The sequence below is a fragment of the Protopterus annectens genome, chromosome 2.part2 (genome assembly GCF_019279795.1).
Source record: "Protopterus annectens isolate FY-2018-M chromosome 2.part2, PAN1.0, whole genome shotgun sequence".
In the NCBI taxonomy this organism is placed as follows: Eukaryota; Metazoa; Chordata; order Ceratodontiformes; family Protopteridae; genus Protopterus; species Protopterus annectens.
The window spans coordinates 899,365,003-899,383,783 of NC_056730.1; the positions used below are offsets into that span (position 1 = coordinate 899,365,003).

Sequence of the window (18,781 nt, forward strand, 5' to 3'; positions counted from 1 at the left end):
GTGGTAGGATTTCTTGTCTCCACCAGCACCTGCTGCATGTCCTGAGCAAACACTTGCCTAAAGGGAATTAAGACCATATCATCCAGGCAGTCATATGAAGATGATTGGGGTTAGAGTGTATCAAACACCCCTGATATTGTGTGAGTAGATCCATTCTGTGACAAAGCTTGTGGTAATTGCCCCGGCTAGTTTCCAAAAGAAAGAACCACTGTTGCCTGGGCCAGAAGGGAGTCACCACAATGATCTTTGGGGATTCCTTATGAATCTTCAGAAGTACTCTGGATATCAGTGGAAAGGATGGAAAAGCATACAGGATTACTCTTGTCTGAGGAAAGAAAAAGGCTTTTGTCTTCCAGGACTTCTTGCATGGAGTTCTCAAGCAGAATCTTACCAGCTGATTGCTCAGAGTGGGGGCAAATAGGCCTAATTGAGAAACTCCCCACAGGTGAATCAAATCTTGGAAGACCCCAGTCTAGTTTCCATTCATGAAGGTCTGCCCTTGTCCTGCTCAGCTTGTCTGCCATATAATTTTGCTCTGACAGCATGTAGGAAGCCTGTAGAGTAAGACTGTGCTGTGTTATATTCCAAACTAAGATGGTTATTTTGCAAAGGGGGCAAGATCTGATTCTCTCATTCTTGTTGCTGTATCACATGACTGTGGTATTGACTATAACAACTTGAAGAGGTCCAGAAGACCAAGGATGATTCAGAGAGTTGAGTGCTTTGATTAGAGTAAGCTACTCATTTATATTTGTCTGCTTGCATCTGTCCTTTTATCCCTCCTGAATCTACTCTCCAATCAAAGTCAGACATGTCTGAGTCAAGTGATTGCTTTGGAGTAGGGAGAGAGAAGGGGAGACCTGGATTTAGGGAAATTTGCTGTCTCCTCCAAGTCATTTCTCTTCTGACAATCCTCAGCACTGGAATATGAAAATACAAAGGATGGAGGTGATGGGACCAAAAAGACTTTAGATACTATTGTATATTTCTGATGTGGAGCCTTGCCAGTGATAATATAAGAATCGTAGATACCATGAGACCCAAAATCCTGAGGTATTCCTTCACAGTGACAGAAGTCTTAATGGAAAACCTTAAAAACAGATCTAGGTATAGCTCTGTTTTGCTGTGGAAGAAAAGCTCTCTGAACAGAGGTGTCTAGCAGACACCCCAGGAATACAATCCTGTGAGAAAGACAAACAAGACTTTTGAATGTTCCCTTGGAATCCCAGCTTGTGTAAAAGATCTGTCACCTGAGTGATTCTGCACACTTTGAAAAAGATACTACAAACATAAACAAAACATATAAATATTGGAACGTGGATACCCTGTAGCCTTCAATGAGCTATAATTTGAGCTAGATACTTAGTGAACACTTTCACTGTGCTGGATAGTCCACAAAGTAAGGCACAGAACTGATAATGTGATCCAGACACAAAACCTAATGAGATGCATGAATTATGGATGAATAGGGATGTGATGATAAGCATCTTTTAAATCTAGTGTTACCAGGAAACTTAAGTGAGGAGTAAGAGGGAGCAGGTTGTGAAGTAACATCATTTGGGCACTAACACAAACAGGCTTAGGAAATGAAGATCCAGAAATGGTCTGCAAGCATTTTCTTTCTTTCTCTAGCGCTAAAACATCTTTGAATAAAACCTTTCTCCAGCTAGAAAGGAGGAACTGATTTGATCACTCCTTGAGATAGCCTATGCTAAAGAACAGGGTGAAATAGAGGAGTCTGGTCTGCTGGTCTAGAAGGAGGAGGGGAATTTCCTCCCACTGCCATCTGTAACCTTGATGAATGATGTTCAGAACTCATTTGTCTGGAGCAATCTGTTGCCAAAGATGAAAGTGGAGGTGGGACTGTCAGGGTGGGAGGGGTGGATAAGGTCCCTTATATAGTCATTCTGAGCTTGTTTGACTGTCTTTGGTATTGGGTGATTCCTGAATTCTTTTTGGAACCCCCTGCCATTTCTTCTTAAATTTCTGTTTACCCACATTTTGGACAGACTGTTTATTATGTTTTTGTATTTTATTTTATTTTTATGCTTAAATTGGATGAAGGGTTAGAGAATCCCTCAGAAAATTTAGAAAAGGGAGACTGAAAAAATTTAGAGATTCCTTAGGGAGTCACTGCATCAGCTTACCCCTTTCATCAAACTTTTGACAATGTCTACAGCAGTGGGACCAAAAACTAATTCTCCATATAAATGAGAATTTAAAATCTATGTTTTTACATAATCTGAAAGGTTCTGAGTATGCAGCCAGGCAAACCACTTCAAAACAGTACCAGTGGCTGTAACCCTGGAACAAGTTTCAACTGAGTCATACACACACTCTGTGAAAAAAATGAGTTGTAACCTGTAAGATGGCATAAACTAAATCATTTAAAACAGATTTTCATCACAAAAATAAACTGAAGACAAAATATTCCACAAACTTTCACAGTTAGAATAAACTTTAAAACATGAAGCTGAAATTCAAAGTTCTGAAAATCAAAGTTGCAGAAGCATACACTTTTCCCCATACTTATCAACAATCTTCCCATCCTTGTCAGAAACAGTAGGATTTGAATTAACCAAATGTATAGCAGCAGTAGGATTAACTAAAGCTTTAGCTGGGGGGGAGGGGGTCAGATTTCCAAACTTGAAAAATTGCTGAGCTTTATAAATTCTAAATGCCTTTCAGCAGCAGCCAGCAGATTATCATGAAAACTGCAGGCAGTGACAGACACATCTTCCAAAGCTGACAGAGCTGGAGGAATGGGTGAAGGTTCTAGAAATTCCTTCTGTAACAGCTCATGGTATTATCTGATTGACTGAGAAATCTCAGTGTTCTCCCTCTGAAAACACTGTCTCATCCCCTCAGAGAGAAATTAGAGAGTCTTCAATCAAGTCTCAGAAAATCTCAGGGAAAAAATCTGTAACTGTGTCTTCAAAACTCTGTCAGACAGAGAATTCTGTTATCTCTTCAGGAAAAATAGAACCCTCCTTCATTCTTAAAAAAAAACCAAATAAGAATCAAATTTTACCAAAAAATAAGAAGAAAGACCAGACCCAGAAAACCATGTCAAATATTTTCAGACAAAAAAATTTAACCCTCATTTAGAATTAAAAAAATTAATTTGAGTTATTAATTAAAATTTTTTTATTTATTTTATTTATTTATTTATTTATTATTAATGACAAAGCAAATTGGTCCATGGGTACATACAAACTTTACAGTCCCAGGTATACATTTCTGACTAAACAGGAAAGTCTTCCTGTTCTCTCCCCTCCCCCAGACAAGAAAAACAACTGCAGCAAAAGAGACACAAAACAACAAAGTCTATAGAGGTTATAGGTGCTATTACCTATTGAGGAGGACAACACCATTGAGTAGGGATTCAGGGTAAAAGACATGTGACATCTGAGTCACCCACCCAGAGCCACATCTGAGTCACCCACCTGGAGTTGAGGCAAACTGCTAAACTGTCAGCTTCCCTTTGTGGTTGGCAAGCACAATTTTTTGCAAACTGCTTGGATGGAACCCTGGTATAGGTTATCAGCTTAATGGAATAAACCACCAGTGGCACTGCTGGTTTGTTCCACTGTTGGCACTGGTGGTTTGTTCCATTGTTAAGCTGGCAAACTCCAAAAAAAAATTTAAAGCAAAAAGTCATTTAAGGAGTTAAAAAAAATAAAAACACCAAAAAACACTCTTAAAAATCAACAAAATTTTTAATTACCTTAAGTCCTTTATAACTCACAAAAAGTATAGTCCTGTTTAAAAGTACAGTTAAGCCTTGTGGCAGCATGCTAAAACACTAGCTGAAAATAACATTCCTATTTTAAAATATGTAATTTTGCAAATAAAATTTTTATGCCCTAGCGTTTAGCAAACATACAGGCAACATGCTGGAAACTGAAACAAACAAAGCAAAGTCAGCAAAAAAGCAGCAAAAAACTTGCAATAAGTGCAACAAACAAAGCTCTGAATTGCTTGGCACTTAACCCTGTCTAGCTTAAAACTTAAAACTTTGCTTGTAACCTGTCTTGTATAAAAAAAGAAGGCAGGTAAAACTAAACGCACCAGCCCCAACATATAGAAATAAAGCTATAACATGCATTAAGGCTAAACACGCTATGATATATATGCAGTTGCAGAGATAACATATAATTATTCATGAATTTTGAGGATATATGATGTTTATTGTTATTATATTTATATTATATATATTTTATATGTTTTTTTCTTTGCTTCAGTTAGGCTTTTGCCCGGTTAGCGTCTGATGAGCGTTCGGTTTATACCAAGGTGCTACAAAATGACCAAGTGACGTTACCAGTTGAGGACACTCAGTTCAACAAACATACACAGTGCAATTTCATGCATCCTACACAGAGAAGCGGTCTAGCTGAGCATGACTACGATGCGCTGCATTGGCTACCACCATACTTATATATATTATGTTTATATTATATTTATATTATATTATATATTATATATATATATATATATTATTATATGTTGTTTTATATTTTTCTATTTTTTCTTTTTTTCATTCTTTACCTTTTTAACATTTCTTTTTCTTTTTGCTTTTGTTTATTAAGTTTTTTTTTATTTTTTTTTTTTTTTTTTTTTTTTTTTTTTTTGTTTTTTTTTTTTTTTTTATTTTTGTCTTTGACTTTTTGTTTTGTTTTAGTTTTATGTTTTGTTTTACTTGTTTTGTTCCTTTGTAAAACTTTTTGTTCTTTTGTTTCTTTCTTGTTTCTTCCTTACTGCTTATAACATATATATCACATATATTATTTATATATCTGTTATTTTAGCTGTGCCAGAGTCAGTGGTGCAACAGGCGCGCTTTGTAATCACTCAAGCACATGAAGACTGGGCACAGTGTGGGTCCACTTTATAACCACTTCTTCATTCTTTTTTTCTTTTCCAGTCAGTTTAGTGAGTACTGCACTGCCAGGCGAGTGCTGTATGATTCAGCATAAGCTCAGAAAAGACACATTGAGGCCCATCTTGCAAGGTGGTAGTAAATAGCATGTTAAATGATTCCACAGCATTTTTTTTTCAGTTGTTTTATTCAAGCAAAGCAGGAAAAGAAAGAAAATTAAAAAAAAAAAAACAAAAAAAGAACAAAAGAGAAAAAGAGAAGAGAACAAGAAACTAAGAATTTATATATAATATGTATGTAACATATTAACACAACATTGCACCCAATCCACAGCCAATAAACAACTAACAAAACATAAACAAAATTGACAAGTCCCATTGAGTTTCTTTTTGCAACTCTTCATTAGGAACTCCATAGACCATACCAATGCAAACAAACAACAAAATAAAATCCAGTGCTGTCATATATTTCACTTTTAACAGTTGCATATGCCCCGTATAACATAAAACCTAAGTACTCATTGTCTTCCAAAGCAGTGAACCTTTGGTCCAAAATAACTTGATTCTCCCCCAGATAAAAGCACTTCCTTCCACATTATATACATGATACAGCCTCACCTTTTTTTGTTTAACCAGCATAAATCCCTTATTTAATAAAAATCCACAAAAAAGTCTATCTGTGCCCACATCTCCCAAAATGTATCTGCACTCGGTATTTAACCATCTAAATCTCACCTAGAAATGCTCCCATGGGAAAAATATAATAAAATTGTGATATCATTGACTTATGCAATGTATGTCCTTTTTCTAGTAAATTCTGTAGAGTAATGTGTAGCATGCTTTTCCCATAATATTCATAGAGCTCCCCGACAACGCTGGACATTTTCTCTTCGTTTCCTAGCATTGCCTAAAAGTCACCATATTTAACTGCCAAGAATCTGCTGTACAACATATTGAGAGACCCTTTTTTTAAGACCTAATAAAAATCAAGAGATGCTAAATAAACCATGAAGTTAAACAATGCCAAGGCTACACTTTTCTTTTTAATAATAAATAGTCCCCCTTTTCACAAGGTTTAGTCTTGAACCCCCATAGAGCAGAGAAAAACATTTCCAAAATGGTTTTATGCAGTTTATCAAGTAACATGCAACCATCTCCTCAAAAATATGCCAATTTACATAAAAAAGATGCAATAAATAAACTTATTTTGTGAATGACAACCAGAAAGATTTCTAAGCCTGTATGATATTGTTAACATTTTTTAATAATGGTTTCCATTAATTCAAAACTGTCTGCCATGTCCCAAATGGAAAAGCTAGTATATTAATCATAGTAATGTTTGTAAAGGAACCATCCTTAACCATCTGTCACCCTACCAATAATGTCACCACAATAAATATTATCAACCACCTCTTTAATTTTCAATAAAAAAGTAATTGACATTCTTACATTTCATCCATTCACCCCTGCAAATAACATTTCAGGTAAAACTACAACAAATCACAATTACAGAATTTTCAGCAGTATTTTGTAGTCAAAATTTTATAGAGAAATAGCGTACCAGTTTTGTAAATCATGCCTACATGACTATCCCCTTTTTCCCACACACACACACACACACACACACACACACACACACACACACACACACACACACACACACACACAAAACTTTATCAAAGCAGCACCAATTTCCTCATCCTGCAAAGCAATCTCAAGATCTCAAGCTACTGATTCAATATAGTCAGAAAAATGCGATTTTCCTCATCAAAAACATCTTATATAATTTATAACTGAGGCCATTGTATTCTAAAACACTACCCTCCTTACCTAAATGAATATCAGTCTCCAATTCTTCCAAAGAAATATTATATGCCAGCAAATGTGTACTATCAAAAGAAAGCCTAGAGACCCACTACTAGACATGAAAACCTTTGTCTTACTATATATAATATATATGTATTTATTGTACATTACTCTCAGCTTGTTTACTGGAATGTACATATAGAGTGTTGCTATGTAACTAGTCTGAGCTACTCTATCATTATTTCATTTCTGCCTTTTTAAAATGCTTTGTATTTTACCTGGGTTGAGCCTAAAATTGGTCAATATTGATCAGTGCATTACTCTGGTAAATGTGGTTTGGAACAGACCATTTTGTCCTGGGACATCTTTAAGTGGGGATAGACATATAGATTAGCCGGATTTAGGAGGATAAGAGAAGGAGAGGGTTAAATGGGATGGAGGGACATTTGGGAGGAAATGAGGTAAGGGTAAGGAGGGGCTTAAAGTGTTTTGTTAAGAGTAACTGAGGTAGGAGTCATATTTTTGCTGTGAACTTGCTAGAGTGCAGGCTCACATCCATGATGACCTGTAGTAGGTATGTCATTGATCAGGTAGGACTTGGCTTAATAAATGTGTGCGTGAAGAGTTTTTTTTTCCTCCCCCTGGCTTTTGTGGAGTTAAATGGGTATGTTGGGGGAAGTGCGATGTGTTGTGTGGGGTGGAGGAGTAGTGCAGTACTTTGGTCTCATGAAGGAGCTCCATTTGCTTATGTTTAGTGCTGTAGTTTGGCCTCATGAAGGAGCTCCCTTTGCTTGTGTTTAAAAAAAAAATAAATAAATCAATAAATAGATAAATATAAAAATAAAATTCCTTGGTAATACTCAGGATGGCCAGTGGTTAGGAAGGGAGCTTGATGTTTAGAAAGGTCCACGTCGTGCTTGTTACTACTTATTGTTTTTTTTTTTTTTCCTCTCTAAGGTTGTTACCTTATGAATCTCGATAGGGACACATTCTGGGTATGCCTTAATCCCTTGGTAGTTTTCAGTATGATCGGTGGTTTTGGTAGCTTTTTCTTTCCCCTCGCGTATTTCTCTCAGCAAAGTACTCATTGCTATTTGTTCTGGTGTCACAGCCAGCCAAAAATGATTTCCCAGGCTGTAAGTTAGCTAGCTGAATGTCACACTGCCATGAATGCATTGTGCAGATATAAGTGGGGAGGAGCTGGCAAAGGGGATAGGTGGAACGATGATTACAGTTCTTTATTGTTGTTGTCTTTTGGCTTTTCCCAGTTAGGGGTCGCCACAGCGGAACTCCGGTCCGCTAATGATTGGCAGTAGATTTTCACGAACACTGAGGTGCCAGCTCGATGTTCAACCTTCAATGAAAGCATGCCCATTTACGCATGTCTTTCAAATGCCCACCCAACCGCAGGGAGGACATGCAGACTCCACACAGAAGGCACTCCTCGCACTCCAGCCGAGAATCGAACGGGAGAACCTCTTGCTGTGAGGTAACAACGCTACTGCTGCACTACCGCGGCAGTCATTACAGTTCTTTATTAAAAAAAAAAAAAAGGAGTGAAATACAAAAACAGTGACGATCTATTAAAACCAGGGTTCACACTTTCACACTCACAGATACACTCACACATGTGGGCAATGTAGAGTGTAATTGTTCATGTAATGCGGTTTTTATCTGCTTTGTGTGCAATTGGCTCCTCATACCTCTCTACTGTCCATATTTTCACAGAATGTCCAGAATTTGCTTCGTATTTTAGTCTGTTCCTCATAAAATGTGTAGCTTTCAAGCAAATCACTGAGAAATAAAGTCACTAAACAGTGACATACATTTAAGTTTCAGAATTCATTTTCTTCAGAAGGTGCACGCTGACATGCATCCTGTTCCATCACATTCTAGGTTTCTAATAGCAAGGTTTAAGATCTGTCCCTGTTTTTGGGTCATTGCCCCCCTATTGTTTTGGGCCTTGCCTGATTTCTTGCATTAAGAGGTTGAGAGGTATGCTCCTTTTTCTACAGTTCGGATGTGATGATGGTATAATGGTTAAGGTGTTTGCCTTACAGCCACTATGTGCAGTGTTTGCTTCTTACATGTCATAGCTGGCTAAGTTTGAAATGGTCACAAAGCTAGTCAGCCTAGTATTAACTTATGGATTTTCTTTTTTGAATATCTTACTACTTTGGGATTTCAGATGCATATGTGGGACAAGTGGAGTCAAGAGAAAAGTGTGCATACAATACCATTTCAGCTGTCTTACTCTTTGCTTAATTATCACCCCAGCATATATAATAAATTATGCCTAACTTTGCTGGTTATAATCATGTCTCTAGAGCTACTTCTTTATTCTTGGCTGAAAAAGAAATACTTGAGTTTCAGAAGATTTCATCATTAACTAAAATAAGTCATGAATTCTTATCAGGGAAATGTTGATGTTTCATATATAATAATAATAATAATAATAGTATGTTATATTTAAACTATCTGGTTCTTTGTAATACTCATTCATTGACCTAGTTCTGCATGTGCTCCTGACAGCAGCACACATGAAGAATACCAGAATGATAGCCAACCAAGTACATAGAGAACAAAATGCAGGTTTGTGGTATCTCTGTTGCATGTGTGTATTCCATTTAAATGTTCCGTGTTTAGTGATACTACCATTCGTTCTTGAATGTAAAGTTCAACCTGATATTTTTACTACTATCTTTCAGGAGTTTATGCGTTTCAGTAGTATAATGATTAATTCAGCTAGGTCTCTGTTCCAGAGCAGTGTATTTATTTCTGTTATGTGGATGGAGATGGTATGCCCCCCTGTGTACGCCTGAAGTTCATTACAGGTACTCTGTTTTACTTTCACAGCCAGAAGTTATGTTCTAAAGCTGACAGGCAAGTCCAAATATAAAATAAATAAATTGCTCTTATGACTGTATTGTTGAGTTTTCCTTCTGAGGTACTCCCTTTAAATATATGCTTGGACTGGTCATTAACACAGGTAGAAAAATATTTTAATAAATAACTTCATAGATGAATGAAACAATGAATGAATAAAAACAAATGGAAAGCTAATCTGGGTTACAGAATAATGAATAACACATCATGTCAAGCTTGGTTAGAAATCCTAAATGCTTAGCATGTAACTATGCCTACTGAAAGTGAAGAAGATGGGAAACATACACACTTGTATAATAATGATTGCTCGGGTCAGTTAGGATGGTTTAGCTCTCAGCTGTCCAGATTTTCAGCTTAAAAATTAAAATCTTACAATGTTAAGTGTACGTAATTAGTATCGGGGGTCAACCAGGACTTGGTTTACAAACTTCTGGTAGCGTAGATGTGTTTGGTACTGGCAATTTTTTCTCTTATGCATTCTTGTATCCTTTACTGTATGACAGATTAGGTATATTACACGTGTTGATATTTGAGCTGGATTGGATATGAGTATTTTGACATTAGATCAAGCTCACTAAATAATTTTTCTCCATAACCTTTAGTTTAATATAGGAATACTATGCATGTATCTTCATTGTTTAATTAGTCATCTCACAGCCATATAGATATATTACTTTGTTTCCGGTCTGACCACAGATGAGACCTGGCTATAGGACATTTAAGCATTTCGGGTGGTAGGTACTCTTTTCGGTTACTTTTCCTCATTCTTTAGTTTACCTTAGGAGGTAGAAATGTCCTTTGAGGCTAGAGCACTGGTAATTTTGGTTACCTTCAAAATGTTATCAGTTTTCATAAACGTGTGGTTATTTGGCAAATTAATGGTAAATCTTTATAGCCTGGAGTTGCATAGGGATGATAGGAGTTTCTAACAGCAATAGTAGGGATTTATGTGGATGTAACACTGGTTATCTTTAGGTTTTCTAAGTTTATAAAGGATGATTATTAGAAGTTGTCCCTATGGGGTTTTCATGTCTGACAGATAACTTACTGCTGATGTTAAAAGGGGGGGGGTCATAGTGATGAGGTGTGTGCTGCATAAATACAAGGTATAGGGATTGAGGTTCATATTTGCTCAATTTTGTAAAGGCAAGCTGCTTAATTTGGTTTTCTTTTGCAGATTGCGGAGGTACAGAATTTGAGTGGGCATCGGATGGCGACCTGAATGAAGAGGACTCAAAAGATGATAGAGGCTGTGTCAATGGATGTACCGGTCCCTTGGGTGGTGAACAGTGAGGTGATGGATGGGGGAGTGCTGAGTGAGCAATGGACAGTGCCCTGATGGAGATGAATTTGAAAGGTATTGCTTGGAACTGAAAAGGCTGAGGAACCGAAAAAAGCAAATATTCCAGAGTGAGATAAAATATATTTTAGGAGAGCTCCACTTCATAGGCCATAAAGCTTGTATTGGATCATTAAAATCAAGGGACAAGAACTTGCTTACCAAAGTGGTTTCAGTGGCCCTTATGTTTCAGTGAGGTGGGGAAGAGCAGAGTAAATAGTTGGTAATCTGAAAGAAGTGGGTTCGAAGGTGAAGGGGCAGGTACCGGTGGCTGTCTCCATTGGTAGAATGATGCACAAAGCCCCCAAGTGTGGGACTGCAAAGTAAGCATCAGTCGCTGGCCTGCAGGAAGTTGTTAAAGGTATTTGATTTTGATGGGCTAGATGTTCTGGTTACTGCAGTTGTGCACAATGAGGTCACAGGTAATCTTGTTTTATTCGCTGTTCTTTAAGGTACGTCAGATTTGGTGTTGTTTGGGTAGTGGGTCGGCAAGTGAAGAGGGAGTATGTTGGGGCTGGGTAAAGCAGGGTTGGGGAATTTTATGGGGATCTGGGGTTTCCCACAGGTGGGGTGGACATGCAGCAATCACAGCCATAGGACACTACTAGGTTAATGGTTCTAGGGCCATTTAAAAGTCGGTTATCTATCAACATTTATGGGTATTATGCACTTTTATTTGAAGGTAAGGTATTCTGCTAGGGGAGGCTGGATTGATGTGTGGTAAACAGTATGGTAACAAGTACCTTCGAACGACAGAAAACAAACTAAAGTAAACCACCGGTAACTCCCAAAATCAGTGCAACCACGAAGTGCAATGTGACAAGTTCAAATGATAAAAATAAAACTTTTATTGCATTAAGCTACAATCCGAAGCTTTTCGTTAGCGCAATGAACTAACTTCTTCAGATAATTGAATTAAAAACGTTCGCGCCATTACAGCAAGACATTAAATACCTACAACAGTTAAACACACCCCTAAATTCTTACTGAAAAAATTAAAGATACTGTTCATTTGAAATGGTATAATCCAAATAGGAATAAAATACAAATCATCCACTGTCATATGGAGTATAAAATGTCAAATATAAAATGTATCATGCAATATATAATATACCATAAAATACAATAAAGCAAAACTGTGGTTGGATTTAGTACTTGGAGCCAATACATTCCTCACCACTAAATACCGCTCCTGTCACTACTACACCTGCAGCCCTCCCAACTAACCATGAACTCTAAAACTCAAACATATACCTAAATATAATTACTCGCTAACTTATTAAATTAAGTTTATATAAATAAATATAAGTGTAAAATATTAAACAATATATATGTATATATATATATATATATATATATATATATATATATATATATATATATATATATATATATATATAGGTGTGAATGATGAATCTAATAATGTACCATGGTCCTGCCCTCCAAAAATACATGGAGGGTAGTGGCTACAGAGACAATAAGCGAGAAAGCACCACCAACGGGGGACACGACGGCCCCTAGCATTGCATCCAAACACCAAAAGCTCACTTCAAATATACTCACATTAAAACTGAAATACAATATAATAGATATTTCAACTATCTGTGAAAGGTCAAAATTATTACCGATACTGATGGCTAAAGATTGTATGTCTGACTAAAACCCATATCTAAAAGTGTGTTAAAAATGCCGAACAATGTGTAAATATATGAATTATAAATTGATTAATTAAATTATTCATTAAAATACACTTGATGTGCATTTAAAAAGGTCATATAAATAAGACATTCATTACAATACAACAATATTCTACATAATAGGAATACCAAACATATTAAAAATAGAACTGGAAAACAAATTACACTAAATAACATGATAAGAAAGCATGATAATAAAAAATAATGGATAAATAACACTAGTTCAAGACATAAATACCCCACCAATAAATTCCAGGGGAACACCAACTGTCAAAAAAAGTTCGTCACCGCACTAAACGTCTAAGTTTAAGGAAACAACTAATGGATAACGAGCTATTCAGGCCGGGATGGTGGTAAGCATCCAACCTCAACTGCCACATAAGTTCTCTACACTCCAGTCTGAGAGACTCTGGTCCCCCTGCGCTTTCAACAAGCAATTTGTGTATGACTGTAAATGTAAACTCATGATCTGGATTATAGTGAACATGTGTAGCCAAGGCATTTTCCATTTTCTTTCTCTTAATAGCGTACAAATGCTCGTACATTCTGTCCTGTAGTTTCCTGTCAGTCTTGCCAATATAGAAACCAGGACAGGACGAACATTGTGCTAGGTAAGCAACTTGGGTACTAGAACAGGTAAACCTTCCCCTAATGAGGAACTTCCTGTTTCTAACTGAAAATGCTGTGCCCGCCTTGACGAGTCTGCAATACCTACACATGTTACATTTATACATCCCAGATCGGGGTGTGGCTGAAGGACGCCTAGATTCCAAAATGTCTTTGATATTGGGACCTTTCAAGTACGTTACCAGTGGAAATTGATTAAATCCTGACTGTCCAAACAAGCCGGAAGATAACAAATGCCAGTTCTTCTTAATTATAGCTATAATGTCATAGGCGTCTCTGTTAAAGGACAAAATAAAATTAGGCCTGAGTTTATTCTCCCCAAGATCGGGATGGGTACAAGGTGGTTGAGAGTTAGCTTCAAAAACACAACTTCCCAGTATGGGTGAAAAATACCCTGTAAACCTCTTGACCCTAACTTCAGAACGCAACTCATCAATCAAGGTTTTCGGGTATCCTCGACACAAAAATAGGTTGGCAATGAAACCACACTCATCCAAAAAATCATATCGTCTGAAACCATCCTGGCAGCCCCCACCAGTTGACCCTTGACTATAGCTCTTTTCTGGTGTGGCGGGTGGTCACTATCGAAATGTAGATACGAATTGGAGAAGGTTGATTTAAGATGGATTTTAGCTTTGAACCGGCCATGACCCATATCCTTGGACAAATCCACATTGAGATAAGATATTCTTTCCAAGTCTATTGTGGATGCGAATTTCAGGAAAGAGGTTGAATTATTGAAACTGGCCACTAAGTCCTGGGCCTTTTCAAGTGTACCATTGAACAAGATGAAGATATCGTCCAAGAATCTAGTGTACAGAGATACTTTCTCCTGTACCACAATGCCAGGAAGGACAAAAACCCTTTCCCAATGGGCCATGACCAGGTTAGCCACACTGGCTCCACAAGGAGACCCCATCGGGACTCCAATCAATTGATGGAACCATCGGTTGTTGAATGCAAAGAAATTGCAAGTCAAAATGATATCCAACAATTCACTGACCATAGAAATCTCCTTGGTGGGTGCTTGATGGAAAGACATTTCCAGTTGGATCCATTCAAGTGCGATTTCATGAGGAATTGAAGAATATAAATCAATTACATCGATGGTCAGAAAATAGGAACTTCCATTAAATGTAATTGATCCAACTTTCTCCAAAAAGGACCAAGAATCCTTAGTTATGTGTGGTGAATGAACTACATACCATTTAAGAATAGTGTCCACCACTTTGGCTGCCGCATAGGTGATACTACCCCTAGCACTCACTAATTGGTGCATGGGGGGGGGGTCACCAATGCTCTTATGTATCTTTGGGTTTCCAAATAAGACAGGAATACATGGAAAGGACACTGAGATGTAATTATATATGTCCATATCCAATGACCCGTTGATGAGCATATCTTCAAAATATGACCGCACTCGGTTCATACTTCATTCAATTCACTCTTGGAAACATCCCTATAGGTCTCAGTGGAGAGGATTGCCAGCAACCTGTCTATATATTCTTCCTGGTCCATGGCTACCAATCCACCCCCCTTGTCCGGTTGCATAATTCTGACAGATGAGGAACTTAAAGAATCCAATAGGTCCCTCTCAGTCTTGGATATGTTGAATTGGCCTGGGCTTTTAGAATTAAGTACATGCCGAATATCCATATCACACAATTGTTCAAACACCCCCAAGCAAGGAACCAAGGGTAGATTGTAAGTGCTTGGTATGTGGAATGGATTACTCGGTTGAATAGATCCTCCCAGGAGAAGTGACATGTTCAATTTTCTCATGAAAAGTTTGAGGTCTAAAATAGATTTATCCAAGCTAGCTCATCTAGATGGTACGAAAGTTAATTCCTTAGCTAAGACATCCACTAAGGGTTGAGAAAACACGAAATGTGAGTAATTAAAGATTTTAAAGTCCCTTCCACTGTTGTGAATGACGTCAAAGGGCTTGTCTGACCGAAGGTTAAAAACCTTGATTTCTATTGTCAATTCCTCCTTGTTTTGTATTTGTTCCTCGTTTTCCTGTCCAATGTTTGTTGAGGAGACGAGGCTTGTATCAGAGAATTTACCCCAATCAAGTCAGGGTCTACCTCACCTGGGTTGATGCTACCATCACCCTGTTCTCCTGTTCCATTCGTCATTTCCCGGTTGGATCTCCCATTATTTGCCCCAATGGAGGGCTCAACAGTGGAGGGTGCGTAACCCTCTCCGTGAACTGCCTCTGATCACTTCTGGGGTCTAGAATTAACCCCCAAGTTTCCTTGAGACTTGGGGGGTTTTGGATATGCAACCCCATCCTTGTAAGTCTTAATGTCTCTCTGGAGTTTTTTCACTTTAGTTACAGTGATTTTAGACAAATACTGATCAATACTAGTATATGACCTTTCATACTCAAATCTGTACCTAGAAAAGGAAACATCAGCTCTAATTTCCTCATCTAGTTTAGATAGTTCCTTAGTTAGCCGATTAACAGCATCCTGGTAATGTGAACTAATGAACTTCAACAATTCGTTACCATGTCTGTCAAATAGGGAAATCAAGTCATGATGGAACTGCGAGCCCTCCTCGAGTCCAGTTGGGTATTGCCAGGAGCGTAGACCCTTAGGGACAATACACGCTTGCTGGCATTCATTAAAATATGACACCTCTAGTTGTAACTTTCTGAGTTTAAGTAACTTTTGATCAAAAACGTGAAGTTTGGTTGGCAAACTAGATATCTCATGATCGAGAGGGTTGTTACTACCTTGGTCATTTTCATTTCTGAAACAAAATGGCCTATTGAGCCAATCACTCAAAGATAAATTGACATACCCTCTCTTTATACCTTCCAGACCGTCTGAGTGTTGTTGCGATGAACCAAGACCACCGGGAAGGTTGATGTTACCATTGAGGGCATTCCTTGTATCTCCCTCACGTTCTTGCCTCGGTTGGTAGGCAAGTTGGATATGCTCAGCCTCCGGTTCGGCTCTAAATCCACTAGCCAAAGCAGATGTAGGAACTCCAATCACAGACACTGCTGAGGGCTATGTTTCCGCTGTTGAAGGTACAAATCCAGATGGTGGAATCTGAGAAAGGTCTTCCACCCGTTGCGACAATTTATCCACTTTTTCAGTCAATAGATTGATGAGGAGCGTCAAGTCTCCTGACTCCGACATGTTCCCTGCTAATGGTGTAACGGTGGCAAATAAACACCAAAAACCTTCGAACGACAACTCCCAAAATCAGTGCAACCATGAAGTCCAATGCGACAAGTTCAAATGATAAAAATAAAACTTTTATTGCATTAGGCTACAATCCGAAGCTTTTCATTAGCGCAATGAACTAACTTCTTCAGATAATTGAATTAAAAAGTTTGCACCATTACAGCAAGACATTAAATACCTACAACAGTTTAACACACCCCTAAATTCTTATTGAAAAAATTAAAGATACCGTTCATTTGAAATGGTATAATCCAAATAGGACTAAAATACAAATCATCCACTGTCATATGGAGTATAAAATGTCAAATATAAAATGTATCATGCAATATATAATATACCATAAAATACAATAAAGCAAAACTGCATTTGGATTTAGTACTCAGAGCCAATACGTTCCTCACCACTAAATACCGCTCCTACCACTACTACACCTGCAGCCCTCCCAACTAACCATGAACTCTAAAACTATTATATATTGCATGATACATTTTATATTTGACATTTTATACTCCATATGACAGTGGATGATTTGTATTTTATTCCTATTTGGATTATACCATTTCAAATGAACGGTATCTTTAATTTTTTCAATAAGAATTTAGGGGTGTGTTTAACTGTTGTAGGTATTTAATGTCTTGCTGTAATGGCGCAAACGTTTTTAATTCAATTATCTGAAGAAGTTAGTTCATTGCGCTAACAAAAAGCTTCGGATTGTAGCTTAATGCAATAAAAGTTTTATTTTTATCATTTGAACTTGTCGCATTGGACTTCGTGGTTGCACTGATTTTGGGAGTTAGCGGTGGTTTACTTTAGTATGGTAACAAGTGTTACTTATTTTGTACTCATTAAGGCATTTCAAGGTTGGTGCAGTTGGATAGTGTAGGGGCAAAGGAGAATAAGGTATGTTGGGTGTCAAGTTATAGCAGGGTTTGATATTGTTAAGGGGAGTTTTAGGCGTTTACTGGTCGGGAGGAGTGGCACCAATTTCAGGACTGGGGGTGTTTACAGGGCTAATGACTCAAAGGTTTTCAATAAGCTAGCCAGGTTCAGGTGCGTAAGTTTCCTCAATCAAGAGTGCAGTGCATGTTGCTCTTATTTAAGAGGGACATGGGTGGATGTTGCCCTTGGCCACAAGAGACATAGGGGGAGCTGTGGGGAGAGTTTGCACCTCGGGTTGTAATCGTCTATTACCATGAGTATGGGCACTTTTAATCTTTTTACCCTAATTATTAATAATTTTGTTGAGAACTCATAGGTTGGTTAAGGAGTAATAATTTTATTTATAGAATAGGCCTTTTAATGCAATTATTTGTTTTATTTTGCATGGGTATCAGTTGTATTGTTAATATGTGAGGTGGGAAGAAATTTTATGGGGAACGTTAAGACATTTTAAGTTTCATTGGTGTTTCCTATTCGGTAGTGAGTGCATTTTATGCAGTTAATGAAAGACATATACCCTTGGTGATGCATAAAAGGATTAAGATGTTGGATTATGCATGTGTGGAGTATTTACAGTCTTCTCTTTTGCAGATTACACTATTGGGCACAATCACACTGAGGTCATAAGGGGAATGTGCAGAGTGGGCATTACTTGATGGCCTGAAGGAACGTGGACTCAACGAGTGAGAGAGAAGGCTGAGGAAGGTGTCAGCTGATGGAGGGTTATGAAATAACTTCATGGTTTTTCAGCAGTGTAGCCGAAGATGGAGTTAAGTTTGTTTGTTTGCTTGTGTTTTTCCCTCCCTGAAGTCACAAGGTAATGTATTGTTTGGCTTGATTTGTGTGGGGAGAATCAGGATTGAATTTCACACTGTATTTTGGTAGCTGGGATCTTCCTCGGGATGGGTTGGGTAGTGTTGCCGCTAGCAGGGCTTGGGGATTAGTGGGTTGCATGGTGTAAGTTAGGCTTGTGAGCTAGAAGAGGGGGGGTTATAGGAAGATTTAGCTTTGAGTTACTGCAGTTTCAGGAGTGACTAGGTTGCGTTGATTCATTACATTCTGGACAGTGATGGCAGGTCACAGACTTTGTGCAGCTGGGTGGCATCATGCATTCTCAAGTTTGTTGGTATATTGTGTTTGATTAGTTTTCTGGTTTGGTTACTATTGGTGGTGTATTGGTCATACTGCTACAAGCCATAATGGTGGTTTAAGTGTTTTATTGTTTATAATAGGGAGTTGGTGTGATGGCAATATTTTATTAAAGGGAACTTAAAGTGAATTAAGATGGTATTACATTCATTATCAGTAATTTCATGGGCCAGTAAATAGGGTTGCAATGTGGCATGGTGGTATGCAATTGTCTTGTCATGGTTTCAGTGGCAGTGGGCTTAGTATTGGTGGTACAGTGG

General features: G+C 37.8%; 1 protein-coding gene across 2 annotated transcripts in view; it reads left to right on the forward strand.

Moving 5' to 3' along the window:
- Positions 1–18,781, forward strand: part of LRRC2 (leucine rich repeat containing 2) — a 1,468,862-nt gene that overhangs the window by 277,789 nt on the left and 1,172,292 nt on the right. The window lies entirely within an intron of this gene.